This window comes from Solanum stenotomum, chromosome 5 (assembly GCF_019186545.1).
Source record: "Solanum stenotomum isolate F172 chromosome 5, ASM1918654v1, whole genome shotgun sequence".
NCBI lineage: Eukaryota > Viridiplantae > Streptophyta > Magnoliopsida > Solanales > Solanaceae > Solanum > Solanum stenotomum.
The window spans coordinates 39,010,885-39,021,907 of NC_064286.1; positions in this window are offsets into that span (position 1 = coordinate 39,010,885).

An 11,023-nucleotide genomic window follows, 5' to 3' on the forward strand; every position below is an offset into this window, starting at 1 on the left:
TTTAGCACGCCATGCTTGTTGGTAAGAAATCTCAACAACATACATCTCCCTAACATCATCAATTCTATCATTTGGAGTATGTTTTCTTTTGTGATTTACCAGTTTTGGAGCTGTCACACCACCAATAAACCCAATAGTAGCTTGTATCTTACTTAATACCCTATCCCTCAATGGACATGTATGTTACTATTGAAGTATCTTACTTTGAATATATTCGTATTTTTCCTAACAGACACCTTCAATTTCCAACAACAATCCTCAGAATAACACACTAAAACATAGCTGCAATTATACCATATACATTAATTAGTTGTTAGCTTCTGATGTATACTTTCAATAAAAAAAATAAGACTTGATACATTATTATAACTTAAAACAATGTTTGTAAAAGTATGTATGATGTACATAAACACCTTATATACCTTAAAAATGTTGTTCATAATACAATGTTGTTTGCACACTTTACAGAATATAAAGTTGCATTATGTTCGATAAGTGCTGAATTATTGTACGTGCTGAGTTTATGTATTTGTGTGGAGTGAAAGCTGTAAAACTCAGTGGGCAATGATATGAATGATCATTCACATACCTTTTCGTATCAGACCGTTTAACTCTAAAATTGAAGCTATTCTTTATTTTGTATTGTCATTACAACCACAAGAGTTGCTTTATCGTTGTACAATTGTTTCGTCTCCACCTTTGTGATATTTGTATCTGATATTTAATTTGCTATCTCCATCTCTGATATGTAATAGGAATCACCAATTTTCGATTCAACAATGCTTAGAGCATTAGCATTCCTTTTTCCACCTTCAATACACACGATTGCACCACTGCTTGAATCGAAACCTTGTACCTCTTCTTCACTTTTATCAGCCATATCAACGCATAGTGGATACATACTGAATCCAACCTCCTGCTTCTTTATTTCTACTTACAATTTCACTCCCATATCATTCCTAATTATCATCGGAGATGAATTACCTTCTACAATATATTAGATCTCTACATTTTTTTTTCAATTCATCAATATTCAATTCAATTGCATTGGCTGAAATAAGATTCACATATGAAATATTTTCCCCAACCACTATCCCATCACTTTTGTATCACTCGTATCTAACCTCACTCTCCCATATTCCTGAATGCCTTAACAAGATCGAAATATTCATTACGAATCTTCACAAAATCACCTTCAAACAAAATTATGAACCACATTTCTGAAGCTTTTTTTGGACGAACAAGGATAAACAATTCAAAATTTGTATTTTCTAATTATTTTAGTGTTTCATATAGACTGAAACTGAATGTTTGAAACAAATAAATTAAGGCGTATTTTGGGGGACTGCTTAATGTTAGCGTATTTGGGGAGGATGAAATTAAATTTTCAGTTTCTAATCACTTACATCACGCAACAAACTGATAATGCTGCATCAAATATAATGTATCACACGACATAATTGATGTATCTGAAAATTATTAAAAAGATAGAATTTTTGTAATTTGTGAAAAGAGTAGGCATAGGAGGTAATTTGTGTCTTACACTATGCGATTTGCATAATTTTTACATGAATTAATAACTTTGAATCAGGTGAAGGAGATGAAGGGTACACATATTTATAATTATGATTCATACACATCAATTAAATATTTCAATAATTATTATTTCTATCACAAATAGTTACTATTTTGTGTAGGTGTTCACCACATAGCTGATAATGATCTACTAGCTATCCTAAGGAAGACATATGTTGATCAAATTTCTATACAATTTTTACAAAATACTACTCTCATTCGACAACAATTTTTTATATGTATATGACTCATATGCCACAACACAAAATTTAAATATTGGCATTATGGTTGTAAAAAATTTCATGGTTTCCAATATTTGCCTTATTTCTAAGATGTTGTAGCCTCCACATTTTTACACTCATAAAAAAAGATTATTTCTCAAGTTGACACTTGACATATTATAATAATTATATAATTGAAGTCATTCGAATATTACTTTTGAGATTCTTTTGATACCAATATATAAGCTTATATTTTTCCACTTTAATTTCTATGCAATTCATCGTATAACATCTATTATAGTATTTCTTGAAGTATTTATACTGATATAATAAGTATGACATACATGTGAAACGTACATGATTGAATATATAATTAATTAAATATTATCAAAAATAAATAATTTATAATATTTGTGAACTAAATCAATTTAATACTCCCACCATTCCATATTAAGTTAATTTTTGAGGCATTTTTCAGTTTTTAAATTAACTTACTGTTCAGTTTTCAAGAATATTTTTAGAGTGTTCTTTCAATTTTACCCTTCATTAGTTAGTATTGGAATTAGTGATTAATTAATATTTAGTTATTTTAATCATAAATTTGATAATAATTAATAAGGGTAAAAATGGAAAACTAGGTTCAATTTATGTCTTAATCTACTTTTCTTAAAGGGTGTGAAACACCTCAAAAATTAAGTTAATATGGAATGGAGGGAGTAATTAATAGTAATATCCAAAGTGTTAACAAAATAGTTTCCCCTTGCCACAAAAAAGTTACAGTAATAAATTTGAAGATCATTAATGAGTATTCCTTTCCTCAGTATCATTAAGCTGCCGTAACGTTTTTTTCCTTAACCAATGAATTAAGATCACATTCCCATTCCATAATGGAGCGCGCGCGCTCTCTCTAAGGCTCTCTCTCTATATAATATATTAAAAGTGGAAGCTTTAAACTTCAAAGTTGAATTACGTTTTTTATCCCTCATAAATTAAAATATTATAAAACATATTAATTATTTAATTATTAAATACTATCATTTGAATTACATGAATGTGTAATGATTTTTTTGACTTCATTCAATTAATTTTTAATTAAATATCTAATTTGTTATAGTAGTTAAGTTACATTAAAGGGTGAGTAAAAAAAATCATTAAGTTAAAAAGTTAGAATTAGGAGTACAAAAGTCATCAATTTTTTATGAGTATATCTATATGGTTATACCAAAATATTATTGGTTCAATGGCGTACAAAATTTATGATTTGCAAACAAACTTTTTTTAATTTGCATTTTTATTTGTTAGCTTAAGAAGTAAGTTAGTAATAAATATTGTTCTTGGACATAAATCTTCAAGATAAAAACATACAAGAAAGTAAATGGTACTTTATAATGCAATAAATAAATAATATTGTAGAAAAGTCATTTCATCTACTCTTATTGAAATTCTTGAAGACTAACTCACCAAAACATAGATAAAGAAGTACTTTATGGCGTAACACATTATAATAATGTAGCTAAATCTTTTTGTCTACTCTTATGAAAATACTATTGTCACGATCCAGACCGTCGTGATTGACACCCACACTAACCCTCCGGTGGGAGAACCATTACTACAACTCAAACAAGCAACTAAACCAAAAACTAAGTCATTTAAACTACTAAAACAAATTAAATAACTAATTAATGAAGTTCTCATAAACTTCAACAAGAAATCTGAAGAACTATACTAAACAAATGCGGAAGAAACAACCTAGAATCTGAAAGTCAATGTACCAAAACATCTAAACAAATGATCCAAGTCTAAACAAGAAGGGATATATCCCCAAACTAATGAACTAATCAACTAACTAGAACAAATATCTAAGTCCGGAAATGATGGACAGAGACGAAAGAGAATCCCATGGCAGTCCAGAAGAATTGGCTCACCCTTGAATTAGAAGCGACGATCACTGATCTTCTAAGCCAGGTCTATCAATAGTCGCGTGAAGATGTCCTGTACTCAACAAAAATAAGAGCAAGTTCAGTATCAGTACACAACCACAATGTACTGGTAGGATCACGCAACTATCCCACTAGTGTAACTTAAACAAATCAAACAACATTATAATTACATGCATATATATCAACATACAACATCATCAACATGAAGAATCAACAACGCATTCCACATTTATTATCACATTATTGGTCCTCTCATGGAACCCAAACCGAAACAATTAGCATGCCGGAACGTGGCATTCCGATCCCATATTTATGCCGGAACGTGGCAACCGATCACATAATTATGCCAGAACGTGGCAATCCGATCTAAGTTAGTCATGCTGGAACGTGGCAATCCGATCCCATTAACACACCACAATCACAAAAACAAGTACACCATCAAGATCATACATTTAAGTCATGATTTCATGGCTATGATATTTCATCTATCTCATTTACAACAAGTGTTATCAACATTGCAACATTTATACATATACAAGTATCATAATGAAGCAACAACAAGCATACATCACACAAACATAGAATCACAACTATCACCTACCTCGAAACAAGCTTGAAACCCTAAAAACTTGATCCTTCCCTTTTCGGATTCGTTCCGTTTGTTCTTGGTCTACAAACAATCACAATAACATGGAAATCAACAAACAATCGGTAATTACCAGAAACTATAACAATTCTATGAACCTTAGATCAAACCCATGATCCCAACTAACCAATTTAGGGTTGTTTTCACCATAGATTCAAGATCAAAACCCTCCTCCATCAATATTTACCCATTTGATTATGTTCTAAGAATCGAAAAACAAATTTGGGGACTGAAAAAGTTACCTTTTGCCTTAAGACTGGTGAAAAATGAGTAGAAATCGCCTGGGGTTCGTTCCTTAGCTCTAAAAGTCGAAAAGTTCCAAATAAGGTCGTTTAGGGGTTAATTAACGACATTAAGTCGCGTCTGGCTCGCCACAACGGCCCTCACCCCGCTTAGAGGTGGTGCCAGAGCGACCCAAATTCCCTACAGAGCGGCATTCTCGAACCAGTGAGCTATTCGTCTTTCACCTACAATTTTAAGTCTCATCGTACCCCCCACATCGCCCTATATCTCGCTGTAGCGGCCCCGCCAGAGCGGCCAAACCCAGCGCCAAAGCGACATTTTCGAAATAGAGAGCTATTTTAAAGAATTCCAAATCCCTATTCCACAACACACTTCTAACCCACGATGCTCAGAAAATACCTTTCGATTATCGGAGATCTACTCACCCTAATTCAATTCCATAAAGTCATACGGATTCCTTAACAAGTTATCTAACCACTCATACAATCAAAACCATAATTACTCCGCCCGATTGTTACCAGATTTCCCTACACCTTGGTGACTCCGATTTTCTCCAAATCTGGACAAGGTTGGGAAAATCAAAGTACTACGAAAAAGTTTTTCCGGCCCCAAATTTTCCTCCCGTTGGCATTTCTATAATGAAGTAACATGGTCATTACAATAGATACCAATTTACCCATCATTTGTCCCCCAGTGACAAAACTTAGGAAAATAGGCTAAGGAAAGAAAACTGTAGTACCTGATTCGACGAATAATTGGGGATACTTGTCTTGCATTTCCCCTCTCGGTTTCCCAAGTAGCTTCCTCAACTGGACGATGCTTCCATTGAACTTTCACAGACTTAATCTCCTTGATCCTCAACTTACGCACATCACGATCAAGAATAGCAATCGGTTCCGCCTCATATTGGAGGTCTTTGTCTAGCACAATTGAGTCCCACTTAATGATATAATCTCTGTCAGCATGATATATCTTCAACATAGACACATGAAATACTGGATGAACACCATATATATTAGGGGGTAGAGCCAATCTATACGCCACCGGCTCTACACATTCAAGAACCTCAAAGGGACCAATATATCGCAGATTTAACTTGCCCTTCTTACCAAATCTCATCACCCCTTTCATGGGTGATACCTTAAGAAGAATGTTCTCACCAGTTTGAAATTCCATGTCTCTTACCTTATGATCCGTATACTTCTTCTGTCTACTCTGGGCTGCTAGAAGTTTAGACTCCTCACCTTATCTTGAGCATCCTTCACTAAATTAACCCCCAAAGGTTTCACATCTCTAGCCTCAAACCAACCTATGGGTGATCTACATCCCCTCCCATATAATGCCTCAAATGGTGGCATATCAATGCTGGAGTGATAACTATTATTATAGGAGAACTCACACAAAGGTATGAATTTATCCCAATGCCCTCCAAAATCAATCACATATGCCCTCAACATGTCTTCCAACGCTTGAATAGTTCTTTCAGATTGTCCATCCGTCTGTGGATGAAAGGTTGTACTAAAAGTGAGTTGTGTGCCCAATTCATCATGCAATTTCCTCCAAAACTTGGAAGTGAATTGGGTACCATGATCTGAGATGATAGAAAGGGTCACTCCATGCAGCCTCACTATCTCTTTCACATAAATCTTAGCCAATTGTTCAACATTATAATCTATTCTTATCGGAATAAAATAGGCTGACATGGTCAATCTATCAACCACTACCCAAATAGAATCGAACTTCCCTAAAGTCTTGGGAAGACCAACCACAAAATCCATAGCTATTCTTTCCCACTTCCATTTCAGAATTGGCTTTTTTGAAGTAAACCTGTAGGCCTTTGATGCTCATATTTCACTTGTTGGCAATTTTGACACTTCGCCACAAACTCCACTATGTCTTTCTTCATGCCCGACCACCAATAAATTCGTTTCATATCTCTATACATCTTAGTCACACCCGAATGAATAGAATATCGCGAATCATGAGATTCTGCCAACAATTTTTGAATCAGGCCATCAACTCGAGGAACACAAATCCTCCCCTTAACACTGAGTACACCATCCATATCAAGAGTGGTCTCTTGTGACTTACCATTCACCATCTTCTCATTGAGTTCGTTCAAATTTTCATCCTCAAATTGTTTGGCCTTGATCTCCTCAATGAACATGGCCTTAACTTCAATGCTAGCTAACACCCCGCCTCTTTTAGAGATGCCCAACTGCATGAACTTAGACTCTAAGGTCTGAATTTCTTTGGCCAAAGGTCGCTTGGTTACCCTCAAGTAAGCTAAGCTACCCATACTTACCGCTTTTTGACTTAAAGCGTTTGCCACAACATTAGCCTTACCCGAATGATATTGAATGGTCACATCATAATCCTTGAGTAACTCCATCCATCTTCGCTGTCTCAAATTCAGATCCTTTTGAGCGAACACATGTTGCAAACTACGATGATCAGTAAACACTTTACACTTAACACCATAAAGATAATGCACACCAGATCTTAAGAGCAAATACTACCACCGCCAGCTCTAAATCATGGGTTGGATAATTTCTCTCATGCACCTTCAATTGGCACAACGCATAGGCTATAACATTCTTATCCCGCATTGACACATCACCCAATCCAAAATGAGAAGCATCATAATAAACTATAAAAGCCTTACCTTCCACCGGTAATGCTAGGATAGGTGAGGTGGTCAAAAGAGTCTTGAGCTTTTGAAAGCTCTCTTCACACTTTTCAGTCCATTCAAATGATATCTCCTTTTTGGTCAAATTAGTCAAGTGAGTAGCAATGGACGCAAAATTCTTAACAAATTGACGATAATAGCTACCGAGTCCAACAAAACTCCTAATTCCGTCACAGAACTAAGACAAACCCAATTCTTAACCGCCTCAATCTTTTGAGGATCCACCATTACACCTTCTTTTGAAACTACATGTCCCAAAAATGCAACCGATTTCAACCAAAATTCACACTTTGAAAATTTAGCATATAACTTTTGCTTCCCAAGAACACCCAAAACAGTACGAAGATGGTTGGCATGCTCTTCTTCACTTTTTGAATAAACCAAAATATCATCGGTAAAGACTATAACAAAGGAATCAAGAAATGGCTTGAACACCCCATTCATCAAACTCATGAAATCTACAGGTGCATTGGTCAAATCAAAAGACATAAAAACTTATAGTAACCATAACGAGTTCTAAACGCCTTCTTAGGCACATCTTATGGTCTGATTTTTAATTGATGGTAACCGGATCACAAATCAATCTTAGAGAAAACTAATGCACCTTGCAATTGGTCAAAAAGATCATATATTCGAGGCAAGGGATACTTGTTTCGAATAGTGACTCTATTTAATTGTCGGTAATCTATGCACATCCTCATACTACCATCCTTCTTCTTAACAAACAAAAGCGGAGCACCCCATGGGGAAGCACTAGGACGAATAAATCTCTTATCAAGAAGGTCTTGGATTTGAGCCTTAAGCTCTCTTAATTCTGTCGGAGCCATGCAATATGGAGGGATAGAAATGAGATGAGTACCAGGCTCTAAATCAATGCAAAAATCTATATCTCTATTCCGAGGCATGCCAGGCAAATCATTAGGAAACACTTCACTAAATTCAGAAACCACAGGAATAGACCCAATGGATGGAGCCTCAATCTCAACATCCCTAACATGAGCCAAATAAGCCAAACAACCGTGCTATACTAATTTACTAGCCCGAATGGATGATATAATCTTAGCTTGCTTAGGCTTGTACACCCCTTCCCACTCTAATTTTTCCCTTCCCAGAATTTCTAGAGTTACAGACTTAGTGTTACAATTAAGTACAAATAGGGGGACAACTAAGTCATGCGTAAGATTATGTCAAAGTCAATCATATCCAAAATCACCAAATCAACCCAAGTCTAAAAACCCATAAACAAAATAGGAGAAGCACGATAGACATGAGTGACTATGAATGACTCTCCAACCGGGGTAGAAACACGAATATAAGCATCAAGTACATCCCAAATCATATCAAAATCGAAGGCAAATCGCACAGATACATAAGAATAAGTGGAACCCGGATCAAATAACACATTAGCCATCCGGTCACAGACAAAAAGAGTACCTGTGATCACCGCGTCAAACTCCTCCGCCTCATTTTTGCCCGAAAAAGCATAACATTGAGCTCTATCATCTTGACGAGCCACTTCCCTGCCTGGTTGCGCATTACCCCTACCTCCATTACCATTACCATTTCCTCTACCTCTTCAGCCTCACTGATTACCTCCTTACCCACCTTGTGGACGTCCTCTACTATTATTACCATTCCCCGCGGGTACCACTTCTCTAGACTGCTACTGCTGCGCGGAATCTAACACACGTGGGTGGGGACAATCTCTCCTCACATGCCCAGGTTCACCAGAGTTGTAGGAAGTACGATCAAAAGATGGTTTGCTGCCCGTCGAAGGCACGACACTCTGACTATCCTGAAAATTATGAGATAGAGTTCCTGAGTAGTTACCTGCAGACGCGGGCATAGAAGACTAAATTGGCTTGGCTGCAAGTGTTGGCCTTCCAGACCCCTTAGAGTAAGAGCCTTGAAAGTTACCCAAATTCTTAGCCCTTTTTGCCCAAGCCTTAGCTTGACCGTTTCTCCTCACCCCCTCTATTTTCTTAACATAGTCTGTCACCTCATTAAAACTCCTCCCTGCATAAGCCATATGAACGGATAATACTTGCAACTCAGAATTCAAACCTCTAATAAATAATCGGATCCTCTCCTCCTTAGCAGTAACTAACTGCGTAGCATATCTGGATAAAGCATGGAACTTGGCTTTATAAGAAGCCACAGACATACCACCTTGCTCTAAAGCCATAAATTCATCCTTCTTGCGATCCCTCAAAGTTTTGGGCACATACTTTTTTAGAAAAAGAGAATGAAATTTGGTCCAAGTAAGTGGAGGTAAAGTAGAAGATCTCCCTTCCACATAAGCTCTCCACCACTGCTTGGCCTCACCTTTAAGTTGGAAAGACACGAACTTAAACCCATGTTGGTGAACAATACCCAATTTATGCAGCCTCTCATAACAGTCTAAGATAAACTCATAGGCATCTTTAGCCTCAGAACCAAGAAATACCAGAGGCTTAAGCTTCAGAAACTTAGTCAACATATCATTATCGTTCCCGGTCATAACAGAGCCTAACAAAAGACGGAGGAAAGTATCAGTACCTATATTTCCACCCGTCTTGGGCGCAGTTCTAGCAATAGGAGGATTAGTAGGAGCTTGAGTTGCTTGAGCATATGGAAGCACTCCAGGACCAGCTAACCCTTCCAAGAACGCCATAATCTGTTGAGCTAGCACCGGATCGATGAGAGGAACAACCGTAGTCTCCGCTGGCACCTCTTCCTCTTGTCCATTTTCCTCAACATCTCCAACCTCAATATCCTTTTCTATCTCCTCATTATGCGCATGAGGGTTCTCATTCATAGGAACATTATCAATCGGTACCTCATTCACAACAAGCGCTACTCTCCCATAGCCTCTACCCCTAGCTCTTCCTCTACCTCTGCCTCGACCGCGACCTCTCGCTGCAGATTCCTCAGGTGGAGCATTGACAGGAGCTACATGCCTAACACCGTTATACCTAGTATTAACCATCTACGAACAGAAAAGTGAAGGAGGTTAGATATCAATTTGAATCGCCAGATGCCAATTTGCACGAAAGGAGATAAGAGAAAAATTGAGATTTCCTAAAGTCCTATAGCCTCTCGAAGAAAAGTAAAGGCGTCCCCATACCATTCCATGAGACTCTATTAGACTCGTTTCAGCGCATCGAGAGAAACACACCTAGGCTCTGATACAAACTTTGTCATGATCCAGACCGTCGTGATTGGCACCCACACAAACCCTCCGAGGGGAGAACCATTACTACAACTCAAACAACCAACTAAACCAAAAACTAAGGCATTTAAACTAAGAAAACAAATTAAATAACTAATCAATGAAGTTCTCATAAACTTCAACAAGAAATCTGAAGAACTATACTACACAAATACGGAAGAAACAATCTAGAACCTGAAAGTCAATGTACCAAAACATCTAAACAAATGATCCAAGTCTAATTAAGAAGGGATACATCCCCAAACTAATGAACGAATCAACTAACTAGAAAAAATATCTAAGTCCAGAAATGATGGACTGAGACAAAAGAGAATCCCATGGCAGCTCGAAAGAATTGGGTCACCCTTGAATTCGAAGCGACGATCATTGATCTTCTAAGCGAGGTCTGTCAATAGTCGCGTGAAGATGTTTTGTACTCAACAAAAATAAGAGCAAGTGCAATATCAGTACACAACTATAGTGTACTGGTAGGATCACGCGACAATCCCACTAGTGCAA